The 17,068-nt window shown below is 43.2% G+C and overlaps 1 long non-coding RNA gene across 1 annotated transcript; it reads right to left on the bottom strand.

Moving 5' to 3' along the window:
• Nucleotides 1-9,603: 9,603 nt before the first annotated feature.
• LOC117814976 lies at nt 9,604-16,846 on the bottom strand. Its single transcript, XR_004631674.1, has 2 exons — nt 16,686-16,846; nt 9,604-9,861 (listed from the first exon to the last, which is right to left on the bottom strand). It is a non-coding gene; the product is annotated as an uncharacterized LOC117814976 (long non-coding RNA).
• Between the last annotated feature and the right edge of the window lie 222 nt (nt 16,847-17,068).

Here is a 17,068-nt window from a genome sequence, read left to right as displayed (position 1 = left end):
GAGCTGCTGTAGACGTCCTCCTGCTGCGGACGATCTGGACTCCAGCGGCAACAGCTTCTACGACTCGTCTCATCACTTCTCTCTCTTACTCCCCTCTATCTGTCTTTCCAGACCCAACTCGGTCGAGGCATGATGGCTGTCTAACGCCTCCTGCTCTGAATGCAGCTAAGAGGGACTCACAGCAGCATCCACTGCTCGTTGAGTAGAGTAAGAACGATACATGCTTTCACATCAGTCTCTAAAAGTCTCCATTAACACCAGAAAAAGTCAGTAGATTTGTCGCTAAAGGGGTCTGAAAATTCTTTTGATATTAATTGTAATCAGTTTGCCTCTGGTGTTGCTCATGTTAGTGAAAGTTAATAACCGTTGTCAAAGGGTTTTTGACCAATCAGAATCAAGCATCTTACACAACCAGGAGATCAGTAAGAAAGCCGGGTAATAAGGTTGGGATGATGTACAGTTAATTATGCAAATTAGAATCCTGACAGGGTGAGCAGGACGCTGATGTGAACACCCTTCCTTTCATCACCAAGGTCAGGATAATACAAGATGAATTAGTTAAAGATAGCTGATGTAGGGGCGCTGGTGGCTTAGCGGTCTAAGCGCCCCACTTATAGAGGCTACAGTCATCGACGGAGAGGATGCTGGTCGACCACTTGCTGCATGTCCTCCCCGTCTCTCCACTCCCCACATTTCCTGTCTCTCTTCAGCTGTCCTATCTAATAAAGGCAAAAAGGCCAAAAATATAACTTTAAAAATAAATAAAAAAATAAACGAGGCAAATGTAAACAGTGTTGCCAACTCCTCAGTGTGGAAAGTAGCTATTGGCTGTCCTAAAAGTCGCTAAATGACGTCATCACTTAATTTGCATAATTTGAATTGTTATGGTCGCTGCAGGACAGACGTGTAACATTGAGGGGGAGACAAAAAGAGGTTCAAAAACACCCTAAATATGTTTATAACGACACTGAGGAGCCTACAACAAATCAAAGTAAAAAAAATTTCAACCATAACATTTTCTACATGTTTATTGTATATAATCTACATTAACAACCAAAATGGACCAAAAAGAGACAGTAGGCGGGATCAGCCAGCTGTGTCTTCGTACATGCGTGATACATGTGCAGTCTGGATGCTGAAGGGTGAACGCCTCCTGCTCTGAATGCAGCTAGGAGGGACTCACAGCAGCATCCACTGCTTGTTGAGTAGGGGAGGCGCTAGATTTGTTGCTAGTTGCTTTTTTGAAAAAGAGTCGCTAGAGGGGTCTGAAAACTCTTTTGACATGACGTGTGATCAGTTTGCCTCTGGTGTTGCTCATGTTAGTGAAAGTTAATAACCGTCGTCAAGTTTTTGACCAATCAGAATCAAGTATCTTACACAACCGGAAGATCAGTAAGAAAGCCGGGTAATAAGTTTGGGATGATGTACAGTTAATTATGTAAATTAGAATCCTGAGAGGGTGAGCAGGACGCTGATGTGAACACCCTTCCTTTCATCACCAAGGTCAGGATAATACAAGATGAATTAGTTAAAGATAGCTGATGTAGGGGCGCTGGTGGCCTAACGGTCTAAGCGCCTACAGTCATTGTCGCAGAGGACGCTGGTTCGACCCCCGGCCAGTTGACCATTTCCTTCATATCCTCCCCCTCTCTCCACTCCCCACATATACTGTCTCTCTTCAGCTGTTCTGTCAATAAAGGCAACAACGCCCAAAAACATAACTTACTTATAAAAAAGAAATAGTTGATGTTCATGGCTGAAAGAGAACAGAGACAGCTGAGAGATCACAAACAGTGCTCTAAGAAATATACTATTACATTGTTTCTTCTGTCTCTTGAAGCAGACTGTCGTATCTAAGAATGAAATATAAATGCGAGGTAAATAAAGGCAGAAAATAAAAAGTGCTAGCACAGCAGTGAATCTGATATCCGGGCCTCTTTGTTAGATTTCGTCCTTGTGCTCGTGTTTCCTCCTCCTCCTCCTCCTCTCCATCCTCACCGTCTTGGATGAAGCGATCAGCCGACAGCGGCTGCTGATATTTACGGCCCTCGTCGTCCAGTCAGGAGCAGGAAACACATCACTTTTATGGAGGGGGCATTAATTCGACTGGTAGTGTGGGATTTATGGGTGTCTGCTGCAGCGGGCGTTTGTCCCAGCAGGCACTAAAATGCAGCACAGTGTAATAACCAGCATAAGATGTTCAACAGCAGACTGTAAAACCTGCCTAGAAGAGACGAGGGGGTCACAGGGAGTGTGTCTCAAGAGATGTTATTTTTTCTTTCCAGATGATGATCACACCAACAGTTAAAATCTCATCACACATTTAACATTTCAACCATTGTTTCTCTTCAGTGAGTTCATAAAACATCTACAGCTGCTTCTTTTAAATATTTTTTCCTCTTCGTGGCAAAACCATCCTTCTGGCTAACAGTTAGCTTAGCATAGCATTAAGACAGGATACAGTTGAAACCAGCTAGCATGGCTACGACCAAAAATCTTAGGGTCGCTAATTAAAGCAACAATGACGGGGAATGTTAGAATAAATACTTCAGACTTCAGAAGAAACCTCAGGAGACCACACACACACACACACACACACACACACACACACACACACACACACATTTCATACTAATCACCCAGCTCTGATAAATACTTGATTCTGATTGGTCTAAACCCCTGGCCAATGACTCCAGGGGCCAATCACATCAAACACATCATGTAAAATCAACCCAGTGAGAGGAGTCCAACACTTTTCAATTTTGCTTGTTGACACTGTGGCAAAAAAAGTTAGCTTCTGTTAGCATGCTAAATGGGTAGGCTAAGCAATATGTTTTTTTTAGGCTTAAAATTGGAATCGTTCCTGCAGCAGAGCTGTTGAGTGCATCTTGATGCCGATACTCAGGTGTTAAATGTAGAAAGAATGAGGAACATTACCCAGAAGATGGCGAGGTCGACCAGTCTTGCAGCGCCACTTTTTGACAGTTGTTCTCCATCTTTAGGTCTAGAAGGTTCACGTTAGGTCAATAAACCGTGTGGATCAAAAAGACTCTTAGGTCAAAAACCACAAATGAGCAGTGGAGGGGGCGGATCGGCCATCAATCAATCTTTATTTATAAAGCGCCAAATCCCAACAAATGTCATCCTCAGACTCTTTCCAAACAGAGCAGGTCTAGACCGTACTCTATGTTCTATTATTAACAAAGATCCAACATCAAGACCGGATCAGATCCAGTCCCATCTTACAGACAGGACTCAGTCTGATCTCATCTTAATCCACCATGAGCAGAGCACTTTGCAGCATTTAGCAAGTTACAGTGGCAAGGACAAACTTCCTTTAACAGGCAGAAACCTCCAGCAGGACCAGACTCATGTTAGACACACATCTGCTGAGACCGTGTTGGAGAGAGGGATAGAGGGAGATGAAGAGAGAGAGAGAGAGATGATAGTGGGGAGACGGATAGTAGTAGTTGTAGCAGCTGGAGTCTGGCACGTCCACAGCAGCAGAGATCCAGAGGAACCTACGAGACAAGGGAGCTCAGGGACTCCAGAAAGGTCTATGGTTAGTAACTTTTTACAACTTTTTGTAACTTAACTTTTGTAACTAACAACCGCTACCTCTTCTGGTTTCAGTGACTTTGTAGAGATCAGCAGCTTCGGGATGCTCTGGAGATGTTGCTCCACTTTTCCCTCTCAGAGATGGTTTTTGGGTCCAGTAGCTCCTCAGGCCGCTCTCAGACCTGCGCCCGCTAAATGGAGCGCCGCCTGCAAGCTAGTTCAGGCAGGCAACTCGAGCTGCGCTCAGTCATACTGACACGTCATCATCCTCCCTATCAGCTGATCTCAACATCCTCATTTGGCGGTCTATTTAAGCTGCATGTCTCCCCGTCTCTGTCTCTGCCTCTGCTTTGCAAGTGCTCCTGCTGTCCTGCTCAGTGCTGTGTGCAAACTTTGTACCCACCTCCTCCCCGGCATCCACCTGCGGGCTCCGAGGGGGGTTAGTCCTATCTCATTGCTCCTAAATGTATGCATTTAAATAATGTATGCTGAGTAATGAGGTTCGGAGCCCATACGCCAAACACAATACTGTATGCTGCAATAAACTTTATCTTAAGTGAACGTGAGTTGTCGTACTGAACTGTCATTATTTCCCCACTCTCAATACCACACTAACGTTTTTTCCACAGTGTCAACTGGCAGAGGGGGGATGTGCTGGACTACTTTCTGTGGATTGAACCGCTTATGTCAGGGGTGAGGGATGTTGTGGAAGTTTTCTGCTACTAGTGGCCGGCCGACAAGGTTTTTATTTTCTTTGCAAAGAAGAGGTCAATCAACACACGAGCAGTCCAAATGAAGAAAGACCCCTAAACATGGGGAGACCTAAACATTTACACCTGAGGAACGCCCCCCTAAGGTATGCTCCACACCCCTTTGTCTGCTGCAGGTATTGGCACCGGGACAGGGTTTTGTATCCAGGCAAGAGGTTTAAGGGATCCAGACATCACAATTTAAAACACAAAAGGACCTGGTATCTTGGTGAGAAAGCAGGAGGTGGGGGCATCTCAAGCAGTTGAACACAAAGGAACCAATATTACCATAACGGGGGCAGAGGGGCGACAAGCTGGGGGCGAGGGGTGAAGTCACGGCCACGGTGTTGGGGTTGGAAAGAGGGAGAGGGAGCTACACAGCTGCATAGATGTTGCATGTTGCTGAATACAACTTGTTTTCTGGAATTTGACAGTAACAGGAAAAATATTCTTTTATTTTATTTCTACAAATTAAACAAAATGGAAAATGCACAGCCAATTTCAGAGGTTCCGATTGGTTGGTTTAGTTTCACTTGACAAGGGTGTTGAAACAGCTTACATTGTTTTTCATGGTATAGGTTTGTGTGTTGTGGATATCCATGCACCACAAAAGGCTGAGGTTGGTGCAAAAGGCATGAAACCAAGAGGAAATGTTCATTATAATCAAAGTGATGCAAAGATAATGTGATAGAAACCGATGCACTGGAAAAATCCATCTTCTCATGTCAAATTTTCCAACAGCAGCTTCTATCAACAGACCAATCTCTGTATTTTTGCAGGACTCGGTCATTTTCTCCACAAACACCAACCTGCAGCGTTTCTGTGTTTGCTGTGACCAGGTGAGTATCTGTGTGTAAGTCACTGACTGAGTCGACGTGGACCTGATTGGTGCAGTCTCTCTGAGGATACGCTGCACAGACTCTCGTGAACCCTCCGGAGCTCAATTACAGCCGCTGATGTCTGCAGGGTCCCACCGCAGCGCTGATCGATAAGTCATAGCGTGATGGAAGAGGCTCGCTGATGGGTCACGTATCGATTCACAGGAGCCACTTTTCTCATCATCTCTCTGTTTTCAGGACTTTCCCAGCACGTCTCAGTGCGAACCCCCGAGAATGATCAACCCCAGATCTGGAGTGGCTGCAGAGGCTGAATCACAAGGTTTTAGAATCCAGGTCATGACTCTGGGAGGCCCTGTCGTGGCAAAATGAGCTAATTACTAACATTAATATGCCAACAACAAGATGTGCACACTGATTTAGACAAACTGGGACTGCTTTGGACCTGGGTAGACTGGTTTTAGATCTTCTTCAACTGGGTTTTGGTGGGATTACACTTTAGTTAAAATCTGATGACATCAAACTAGACCGTTAAAGACAAATACTGGGATTAAACCAGGACAGACTCGGTTTAGACAACATGAAACTGGGTTTAACAGAAGACTAGCTGGGTTAAGACTGTTTTAGACTTAGTTCAAACCAGATTATAGTTAGAGCTGGATCAGGCTTGGACCAGCTTTTGTCATGCTGCTATAGGCCTAGACTGCCGGGGGAACTGGCACACTGACACACTGGGATCCTAGCTCACCCCCTTCCCCCCAACCCCTTCATCACTTACTTTAACTCTGCCTGTCCCATTAAAGTTACTAACCATAGACCTTTCTGGAGTCCCTGAACTCCCTTGTCTCGTAGATTCCTCTGAGCTGCCGTAGACGTCCTCCTGCTGCGGACGATCTGGACTCCAGCTGATCCGGACGTGCATGACTCCAGCGGCAACAGCTTCTACGACTCGTCTCATCACTATCACCTCTCTCTCTTACTCCCCTCTATCTGTCTTTCCAGACCCAACTCGGTCGAGGCATGATGGCTGTCTAACATGAGTCTGGTCCTGCTGGAGGTCTCTGCCTCGCCACTGTAACTAGCTAAATACTGCGAGGTGCAATGCTCATGATGGATTAAGGTGGGGTCAGACTGAGTCTTGAAGTTGGGTCTCTGTTCATAATTTAACATAGAGTGGTCTAGACCTGCTCTGTTTGTAAAAGCGTCTTGAGATAACGTTTGTTGTGATTTGGCGCTATACAAATAAAGATTGATTGATTGATTGATTGATTACACTCGGTTAATGAGAGATTAAGATCACTTTGGATCAGAGGAGGCCTAGTAGACTGTGATTGGACCACGGCAGACTGTGGAGCAATGGGTCTAAGTAAGATAAAAAACCAGGATTACACCAGATAAGACTTAGTTTACTATCAATAAAGGTCAATTCTAGTCTTGTAGACTGGGTGTAGACCAGGCTGGGTTTGGTTGACAGAGGATAGGTCGAGTTTAAAGACAACAAACACTTGGATTAGATGAGCTTAGACTGGGTTTACTGTCAAGCATATTAAGTGAAACCATGTCAGATTTGGTCCAGTCAATCAATCAAACCTTAATCCGTCATGAGCATTGCACATCGCAGTATTTAGCTAGTTACAGTGGTGAGGAAAAACTTCCTTTTAACAGGCAGAAACCTCCAGCAGGACCAGACTCATGTTAGACAGCCATCATGTGTTCATGTGTTGGTCTGATATAGAGTCACCACACATCCAGTCTAACAGGAAGTCGACCAACACCAATTAAAAAATAATAATATTTCAGCGTTTGCTGAAAAGTTTGGGTGAACTTTGAGCAGACAGAAGGAGTTTGAGATTTCTCAGCGGATGGATCAATATTTATTATTAAACCAGTGAGAGTCTGAGGTGAGTCTGTCAACTGGAATGAGCTCATTACTTCAGCGGAGTGAGACATCCAATCTCTATCTGCACTGTCACACACAGCAAGGTGAAGATCAGTGTGATCAGGTTTGTCCCTCTAATGAAGGACATGGAGCTGATGTGAATATTAATCATCTTGATAATGACTGGAGATTTCTATAATTCTCAGAGAGTTCACACTGAGAAATAAAAACCTTGATCTAGAGTGGTCTCCCTGGTGGAGTTGGTTTGTGTTTCTGTGTCAGGGTTTTGTGTGTGCGTGTGCGCTGCGAGCCGAACACGTCCTGCGTGTCAGCGATCACACAGAAACGTCATGGGAAATGTCAGATTGAATAATGGACTCTGACAGACGGTTTGAGGGTTTGCTGGTTTGTGTGTGAAGCATGTAGCAGCAGTGACATCTCTAATCTGTTTTCAAACACTCATTCATCTGACTGCTGAAACGCAGGCTTGTTTTCATGAACCTGGCCTCTCCAAGTGTTTTTACATGTAGAGCGTGATGCTCCACACGTCTGTCTCCAGCTATAACATGACGCTGAATCTAAATACACGATGCCCCTAAATTTACATCCTACATCTAGGACGATAGGTGCTTTTCCACCGCAGGAACTTTCCACAAGAACTAGGGACCATTTAAGGAACTATGCGTATTTCGACAGCAGTAAATTTCACCAGGAACTATGGACCTTTTGAGGAACTATGCGTGTTTCGACAGCAGTAAATTTCACAAGGAACTAGGGACCTTTTGAGGAACTATGTGTATTTCGACAGCCGTTAATTTCACCATGAACTATGGACCTTTTGAGGAAATATGTGTATTTCGACAGCAGTAAATCTCACCAGGAACTAGGGACCTTTTGAGGAACTATGCGTATTTCGACAGCGGTTAATTTCACCAGGAACTTTGGACCTTTTGAGGAACTATGCGTGTTTCGACAGCAGTCAATTTCACCAGGAACTAGGGATCATTTGAGGAACTATGCGTGTTTCGACAGCAGTACATTTCACCAGGAACTAGGGATCATTTGAGGAACTATGCGTGTTTCGACAGCAGTACATTTCACCAGGAACTAGGGATCATTTGAGGAACTATGCATATTTCGACAGCCGTTAATTTCACCAGGAACTAGGGACCTTTTGAGGAACTATGCGTATTTAGACAGCAGTAAATTTCCCCAGGAACTAGGGATCATTTGAGGAACTATGCGTATTTCGACAGCAGTAAATTTCCCCAGGAACTAGGGATCATTTGAGGAACTATGTGTATTTCGACAGCAGTAAATTTCCCCAGGAACTAGGAACCAATGGTTGTTTCAACAGCAGGAACCAGGGTTGAGTTCTTGGGTAATTCATCTCCCCCTAAAAAGCCACTGCTTGTGGGTACTACTTTTCAAAGGTTCAGGAACTTTAGGGGGCATGGCCTGCAATGCTGAACTATTCTGATTGGTAGATTACCTGCAGGGTTTTTATTTCCCCCTCCGTCCACAATAACATCTTCTCTGAGCCTGATAGTGTGAATGCGTCTCTGTCAGCTCCCGGTGTTCCAGTCTGAAGAGTGACCCTGTAAACTGGAGACCTTCAGCTGAACGTGTCAGTGTTTGTGGAGTTTACACAGCTGTTGAAACACAGAGGGAGTTCCTGGGAATGCAAACTAGTTTAGTTTTTATGAAGATTTCATAATATCCTCATCAGATATTTAATGATCGTCTAAAGACGTTTATGAGGGATGCATCCGGCTGAATGTCTCCAGTTAACACGGTCGCTCTTTAAATTGTATCACCGGTCGATCTCTGCCAGGGTTTTTCAAGCCGTGTTGAAAAGGGTCGGCTAATCATGCTTGTCTCGTTTCAAGTATTGAGTCAGTAAATCGATCTGCAATCAAACACAAAAACAGCACAAGAGGACTCTCCTTCATGCTAACAGGCTAACTGTGATGTCGCATGTGACGATTCTGGCCTGTCTGTTTCCTTCTATGGCGTCATCTTTGTTGAATGGCCTTGGTCTTTGTCTACTGCCCCCTACTGGTCTGGCGGTGAAGTGCGTCACTGGCCTGATTTGCATAATCTTCCTGGGACTTCAGCCCCTGGTCGAAACGCAGACAACAATGGAGCCACAGGAACCATTTAGTTCCTGAATGAATAGTTCTTGGGGTTAAAAGTCCCGGGAACTTCTGGTCGAAATGCACCTTAAGAGTCTGGGAGGGATGATGCTGGGACTACTTTATCCACCACAGTAACTGTGTTGTGTCACTGGAGTTACTGGAGCTAATTTCTTATAAGAGCTTCTTGAAACACAGGCACAGTCCAGCTCAGATTGTTGGTGTCGTCTTTAAACACCGAGTATTAAAAGTTGTTGAGGAGTTGAGGAAAAGGAAGCCATGTTTTCTGACTTTGCTCCTCTCAGCCGTCACTCTCTGCGAGGCGACATTACATTTTATAGTGGGAGAGAAACTCTTTGATCCAATAAATCACAGTGTGGACGAATCTCGACTGTTCCTTGTGACAGAATGAGCGCTGCAATCACGGCCGCGGCCTTGAAGGAACGTTTGGAGGGCGGAGGTGTTTTATTGCAGGTGGAGGACGCGGCGTCTCCAGGCGGCTCAGGCGTCCTTGTGAACAGACTCCTGATGGGATTCTGGACGTCGGTCCCCACCTTCAATCTGTGTCCGGACACCACGCTGCTGTCAGCGCGCCGCCTCAGCTGTCCATCACACCTGGCAGGGATATTATTGTTCTGACGCAGGTGGAGCAGATGACAGATGAGCCATCCTGCTCAAAAAAGGACCACTGGGGAAAAAAAGCCCTGGAGAAATGAAAGAGCAGAGTGAGGATGTCAGAAAAGAACATCTGTCTGATGTCGAGCAGCTTTAAACATCATCAACAACTACAGTTTGACATTAAATCTCCTTTCTGCAGAGGGTTTATGTGTGCACAGATCCTTTAGCCTCCTCTCAAATGGTTCTTCCTCCACTGTACTCGGGGCTTTATTATCTTACACTCAGGCCTGGGTTCTCCTTCAGTAGGATGGAAATGGCAGAACAGGTATAGAGCACCTGGGTGTTGGAGTTGATGGAAGAAGAAAACCAATAAAAGTCAGTTTAACAGAAGTTTCAAGAAAACTTTGGCCGTCAGAATAAATCCCCACGTGTCCTCTTTTCACCTGTCTCACTGTTGAAGATGAGGAAAAACTACACAAATAATTCAGCAATCTAAAGCGTCATTTTAATTTTTGCATTATGTTTGTGTTACTTTTATTTTGTGTAAGTAAACTTTGGTGAGAGAAAAGCAGATTTAATACAGAATGCTTCATCATAAGGATGATTTCTGAGCACAATGAAACAAGTTGTCCTTAAACACCTTCTTCCTAGTGGAGAAAACATGACGAATAAGAGGGGAATCTTCATCAAAGCGATATCTAGACTGCCCGTCATCAAGAAAAACTATACCCATCGCCTTTACAGAGATAGTTCCAGTGGAGAAAATCCAATATTTTGTAGTTCTATTGGAAAAAATGGGACAAAATGTCTCGTTTAGTTCAGTAGAAATACAATTTCCTTCTAGTGGAGAAAACATGACAACATGTCCTTTATGTGAGGTGAACCTACAGTGGAGAAAACACTCAAAATGCCCGTGGTGCTCTTCCACTGTGACCTCTAAGATTTTGTTTCAGTGGAGAAAACAAGATGCATTTCCCTTTAAGGTGCAACTAGTAGATGGATTATGATGAAATTGCCTTTTTGGTGCCCTTGTAGTGGAGAAATGTGGTGTAGGGGTGAAATTCATGTGGAGAAAACTTAATAAATGTCCCTTTGAGGTGCACTCCCAAAATATCAATCAATCAATCAATCAATCTTTATTTGTAAAGCGCCAAATCACAACAAACGTTATCTCAAGACGCTTTTACAAACATAGGAGGTCTAGACCACTCTATGTTAAATTATGAACAGAGACCCAACTTCAAGACAGGGTAAGACTCAGTCTGACCCCACCTTAATCCAGACGAGTCGTAGAAGCTGTTGCCGCTGGAGTCCAGCACGTCCACAGCAGGAGGACGTCTACGGCAGCTCAGAGGAATCTACGAGACAATGGAGCTCAGGGACTCCAGAAAGGTCTATGGTTAGTAACTTTAATGGGACAGGCAGAGTTAAAGTAAGTGATGAGGGGGTTGGGGGGAAGGGGGTGAGCTAGGATCCCAGTGTGTCAGTGTGCAAGTTCCCCCGGCAGTCTAGGCCTATAGCAGCATGACAAAAGCTGGTCCAAAATATGTGGACTAAATATGAGATAAAGTCTTTTATTACTTTCAGTGGAGAAAATGAACCCGAAAAGCCTTAAATAAATAGATTATGGCATAAATAGGATTATGTTTCATCTTGATAGCCCGTCTGTTTGACAAAACATAATTCCTGGCCCTATAAGGTGCACATCCAGTGGAGAAAACGTGAAGAAGTGTCCGACAGAGATCCTTCAGAGTAAAAAATGTAATGCTTGACCCTATATGGTGTTCCTCAGGAGCAGAACATAAAGTGAAATTGCATCCTCTTTCTTCCAGTGGAGAAAAAATATTTCAAAACTCTCAAGGAATCCTTCTTTTGTTGGAGAAAACTCAACATTAGCCCCTTGGAGGCCTTACCATCGATCAGACTTGATGCCTGACCCACTATTGATCACTTCAAGTAGAGAAATCATGATACATCACCCTTCCAGCAGAGAAAACAAGATAATGTGGCTCTAGGTTGTTGCTCTAGTGGAGGAAATATGTGGAAGTGTCCACCAAAAGTTTGTAATGAATGACCTTCTTAGGTTTACTTCAGGAGGGGAAAAATAAAATTACATATTTTCTCTTTTGGTGGAGAAAACAGAATTTATAACTATCAAGGAATCGTTTTTTGTTGGAGAAAACTCAAAATGATCCCCTAAAGGATGCCTTAACATTGATCAGACTCATGCCTGACCCACTTTCGATCACTTGAAATAGAGAAAATATGTTACATTGTCCTTGAGAATTATCTGCTAGTGGAGAAAACGAGACTAGGTTTCCTCTCTAGTGGAGAAAACACGATGAAGTGTCCATCAGAGTTCCTTCAGAGTAAAAGATATAATGAATGACCCTCTTAGGTGTACCTCAGGTGGAGAAAATAGAATGACACAACATCTTTTATCTTTCAGTGAAGAAAGCCTTATTCATAACTCTCAAGGAGTCTTTCTTTTGTTGGAGAAAACTGAACCCCTTGGATGCCTTATCGTTTATCAGACTTGATACCTGAACCATTAATGAGGACTTCTAATAGAGAAAATATGATACATTGTCCTCAAGGATCCTCTGCCATTGGAGAAAACAAGACAAAGCGGCTCTAGGTCGCCTCACTAGTGGAGAAAACATGATGAAGTGTCCATCCGAGTACCTTCAGAGTGAAAATGCAAGGCATGACCATCTAATACATTAAGATAACATATTCTCTCTATTGGTGGAGAAAACGAATCTCATAACACTAGAAAAAAAAAATGTGTTGGAGAAAACTGAACATTATTATATTGGATACCTTACAATGGATCAGACTTGGTGCCTGACCCATTGATGAGCTCTTCAAATAGAGAAAATATGATACATTGCCCTCAAGGATCCCCTGCTAATGGAGAAAACAAGACAGGTTGCCACTCTAGCGGAGAAAACATCCTGAAATGCCCATCAGAGTTCTTTCAGAGTTAAAATGTAAGGCATGACCATCTATTACATTTAGATAACATCTTCTCTCTGTTGGTGGAGAAAATGTAATTCATAATTCTCAAAGACTCTTCTTTTGTTGGAAAAAACTCAAAAGTATCCCCTAAAGGATGCCTTAACATTGATCAGACTCATGCCTGACCCACTTTAGATCACTTGAAATAGAGAAAATATGTTACATTGTCCTTGAGAATTTTCTGCTAGTGGAGAAAACAAGACTAGGTTTCCTCTCTAGTGGAGAAAACACGATGAAGTGTCCATCAGAGTTTCTTCAGAGTAAAAAATATAATGAATGACCCTCTTAAGTGTACCTCAGGTGGAGAAAATAGAATGACACAACATCTTTTATCTTTCAGTGAAGAAAGCCTTATTCATAACTCTCAAGGAGTCCTTCTTTTGTTGGAGAAAACTCAACCCCTTGGATGCCTTATCATTTATCAGACTTGATACCTGAACCATTAATGAGGACTTCTAATAGAGAAAATATGATACATTGTCCTCAAGGATCCTCTGCCATTGGAGAAAACAAGACAAAGCGGCTCTAGGTCGCCTCACTAGTGGAGAAAACATGATGAAGTGTCCATCAGAGTACCTTCAGAATGAAAATGCAAGGCATGACCATCTAATACATTAAGATAACATATTCTCTCTATTGGTGGAGAAAACAAATCTCATAACACTAGAAAAAAAAATGTGTTGGAGAAAACTGAACATTATTATATTGGATACCTTACAATGGATCAGACTTGGTGCCTGACCCATTGATGAGCTCTTCAAATAGAGAAAATATGATAACTTGCCCTCAAGGATCCCCTGCTAATGGAGAAAACAAGACAGGTTGCCACTCTAGCGGAGAAAACATCATGAAATGTCCATCAGAGTTCTTTCAGAGTTAAAATGTAAGGCATGACCATCTATTACATTTAGATAACATCTTCTCTCTGTTGGTAGAGAAAATGTAATTCATAATTCTCAAAGACTCTTCTTTTGTTGGAGAAAACTCTACATTATCCCCTTTAGGATACCTTGCAATGGATCAGACTTGGTGCCTGACACATCGATGAACTCTTCAAATAGAGGAAATATGATACATGATCCTCAAGGATCCCCTGCTAATGGAGAAAACAAGACAATGTGGCTCTAGGTTGCCGCTCTAGTGGAGAAAACATGATGAATTGCCCTTTCTAGAGCTATGGTTCTAGTTAAATAGTCTTTGCATCAATGTGTTTTTCCTCAAGCTTCCTTCACCTGTTTAAGGTGCAAAGTTTCCCCAAAAGAAAAGACCCTGAAGCACTCTGCCAATCATACAATGAGGCTGTGAGACAGTCATTTCCAGTCCCTGTACAGTCCTTGTAGCTTGTTGCCATCGGAGGGTGACTCAGGGAATTAACGGAGAGTAATGTTATTAAATGGAAACTGTCCTGCAAGGTATCCTGGGAATATCACACAGAAACTCAGCTTTCATGTGGAAATACTAAAACACAGCGTCTCCGTCAAACAGCAGAGAAACCAGGTAGACTCAGACTTTCTAACAAAGCGTCTCATTATGAATGTCAGATTGTTTCTCAGCAGTTTAGGGACCGAGGAGCCTCAGCAGATAATGAGGGTTCAAGTTCTTTAATAAGAGGCAGATTTCTAATAAATTAGTGCTAATAGCTCACTATTTATATCAGACTAATGTGGCATAATGAGCTACGCCCTCAATTACAGCGTGTTTCATTATATAATTGATGTTCATCCTGGTTTCATTTCATTCAGAGACACAGAGAGAGAGAGAGAGTGGAGCTCAGCCTGCAGGATGAAAAATGTTTAAAGTTTAAAGAATCGCCCGAAGAAGTTTAAGTTTCAAAGAGAGAGCGCTCACTCAACACAGCCAAGCTTCTTCATTAAGAAGTCCTTTTCTTGGGAACCTCAAACAGGTGAACTGCACAGTTTTTAAGGGCTGAGAAATATTGATTAAGACCTACAAAATCAATATTAACACCGAGAAAGTCTATTGGAAGCTACAATGACTTGTTATAAGGAGAATAGAGCCTCTTTCTTCTTCTTCTGCTGTGAAAGAAAACACCGCACGTTATCAGTCTCAGCTCAATATTCTCAGTCCGGACACAAGGTGAGAGATGAAGACAACAAAGAGGGTGTTGTTGAAAGGATCAGAGACGGTATCTGATCTCAGACCGGACTATAGGGTGTTTTTAAATGTGTAAGCCTGTTGATATTCTGATTTCATCAACACCATCAGCTCGGTCAGCGGCCTAAGGCTTCAAAATGACGCCACAGGCTCCCCTCGGGCGACATCTCTGCATACGGTCCTCTGACGTGTTGGTTTAATGTGGCGGTGCAGTCACGTGACAGAGTTTGAAGGGCGTCAGAGTCTGTTTGAGGTGTGATCGAAGGGTCACACAATGAGGGTGCTTTCATGACTGTGTTTATACATAAGATGCATAAGATGGTAAGTTATGCATGAACGCAAGCAGACTTTGAGTGTTGTTGCAGCATAAAGCAGACTTTAATCACTGTGAAAGGTTTGAAAGTCATGAGCTCAGTTTTTAAATTTCACCAGATGTTGCATCTTTATTCGTGCTTAATTATCAGCAGAGACTTGAACATGTAAGAGTGGACAGCTCAGCCGATTAACAAATATCAAAATGTGCGTTCTATTTAAACTTCTTCAGCCTGCCTTCTCTTCCTGCTCTCCCTGCAAACCTCTTTACGACCCTCCTCCACCCCAGCTCCTCCTTCCTGCTGTGTCATACAGTATGTATTGTCACTGATGCCCGCTCTGTTCTTTGCTGATGCTCTCCCTGCCTTGGCTTCTCACGTATGCACATGAAAGAGAGGGGAGGTGTGCTCTCCCCCACCACAGGCGTTGGCATTCCACAAGGGCATGTTCCCTGATGCTTGCTGTGTCCTGTACCTGGGGGTCTTTGCTGCTGTTCTCCCTGCATCAGCATTTCATATAAACATGGCAGAAAGGGGAGGTGTGCTCTCCCCACATCAGGCATGCCAAATATAATTTGTTGCGTGCAAATATTTGAATCTTTGACGAAAGTGGTCCTGACTGAACTGCTTAAAACCGCTAATAACTAAGTTCAGATGTTAACTCTGACCCTAACCCTCTGATCGAGTTTACGTTTTTTACTTGTTTCTTTTAGATTTTAAAATAGTGGACTCAGTAGAATTGTATTTTCAACTTTCTAAAACACACTGAACGATGTCATTGCTGATTCAAAGGACATTTTATGAGTGATTTCTTACTTTTCATGCCATAAAAAAGACCATGAGTCACTGATTTATTAACATCATGATAATTCACAATAATGATTTCAAAAAAGCCTTTATTTTGATATCTTTGTTGTTGTTTTTAGCTGACACAAACTGTTATGACACTTTAGCCCCAGCAACAGATCATTCTGCAGTCTGATTGGCCGTCAGCTGTCTGTTAAAATTAAACATGGACCAATCAATCACTAACCCCAGTGGTAAAAAAGTAGAGTCCCCAAAGCAGTGATCCACTTTGACTCATGGCTCCTGCTGAGTGTCATTCCCACTCTATCCCAGTTTCCTATCATTTCAATAAAGGCATGAAAAGCCCCAAAATAATCTACATGGATCAATTAGGTTTTAAAATAAAGGTTTAAATGTGATAGTGTGGTTTTGGTAACCTTAAGTTCAAGAGACAGCTTCCTGTGCAGCGTCTCGCAGACAGTCAGTGTTTATATTTCAGCAGAGATACATTCTGACAGAAACATTTCTACAGACAAACTGCAGCTTTGATCTGCTCTAACCAACAGCCGGAGGAGTCCGTCCGCCTCCTCTGAACATCGTTTTCAATTAAATCAACAGCTTCCAACTGACCTGCCTGTAAATCTCACCCACAATCCCTCGAAACAGGCCACACTCACCCTCAGCAGTCTGCGATCGGCTCTGTGTGATCGTCTTACTGCCAGCAGCAAAGACGCCAAGAAGATCAGACGGACGGAGACGCTGCTCTGAGTCCAGGTCCCGTCTAAGCCCCCAAATCTGGATTCAAACTGCCAGGAAGATCCTCACCTGAACCCTGAAATCCAAGGAGAACTTTAAGCTGCCTCAGAGAAGTCAAAACAAGATTTATTTTAAACTAAGAATATGTTTTTATTTAAAAAAAGGAACATTACTCAAAGCTAAAACCTCAGCTGCACTCCTCCACAGTGATGAGATTATCACCGTCAGTATCTGGAGTTATCGCTCTGCCAGCTGCAGGTGAATAGAATCATATCATCAGCATATACACAAATACAAATGCAGG

The sequence above is a fragment of the Notolabrus celidotus genome, chromosome 6 (assembly GCF_009762535.1).
Source record: "Notolabrus celidotus isolate fNotCel1 chromosome 6, fNotCel1.pri, whole genome shotgun sequence".
Lineage (NCBI taxonomy): Eukaryota > Metazoa > Chordata > Actinopteri > Labriformes > Labridae > Notolabrus > Notolabrus celidotus.
This window is presented reverse-complemented; position numbering and strand designations above follow the sequence as displayed.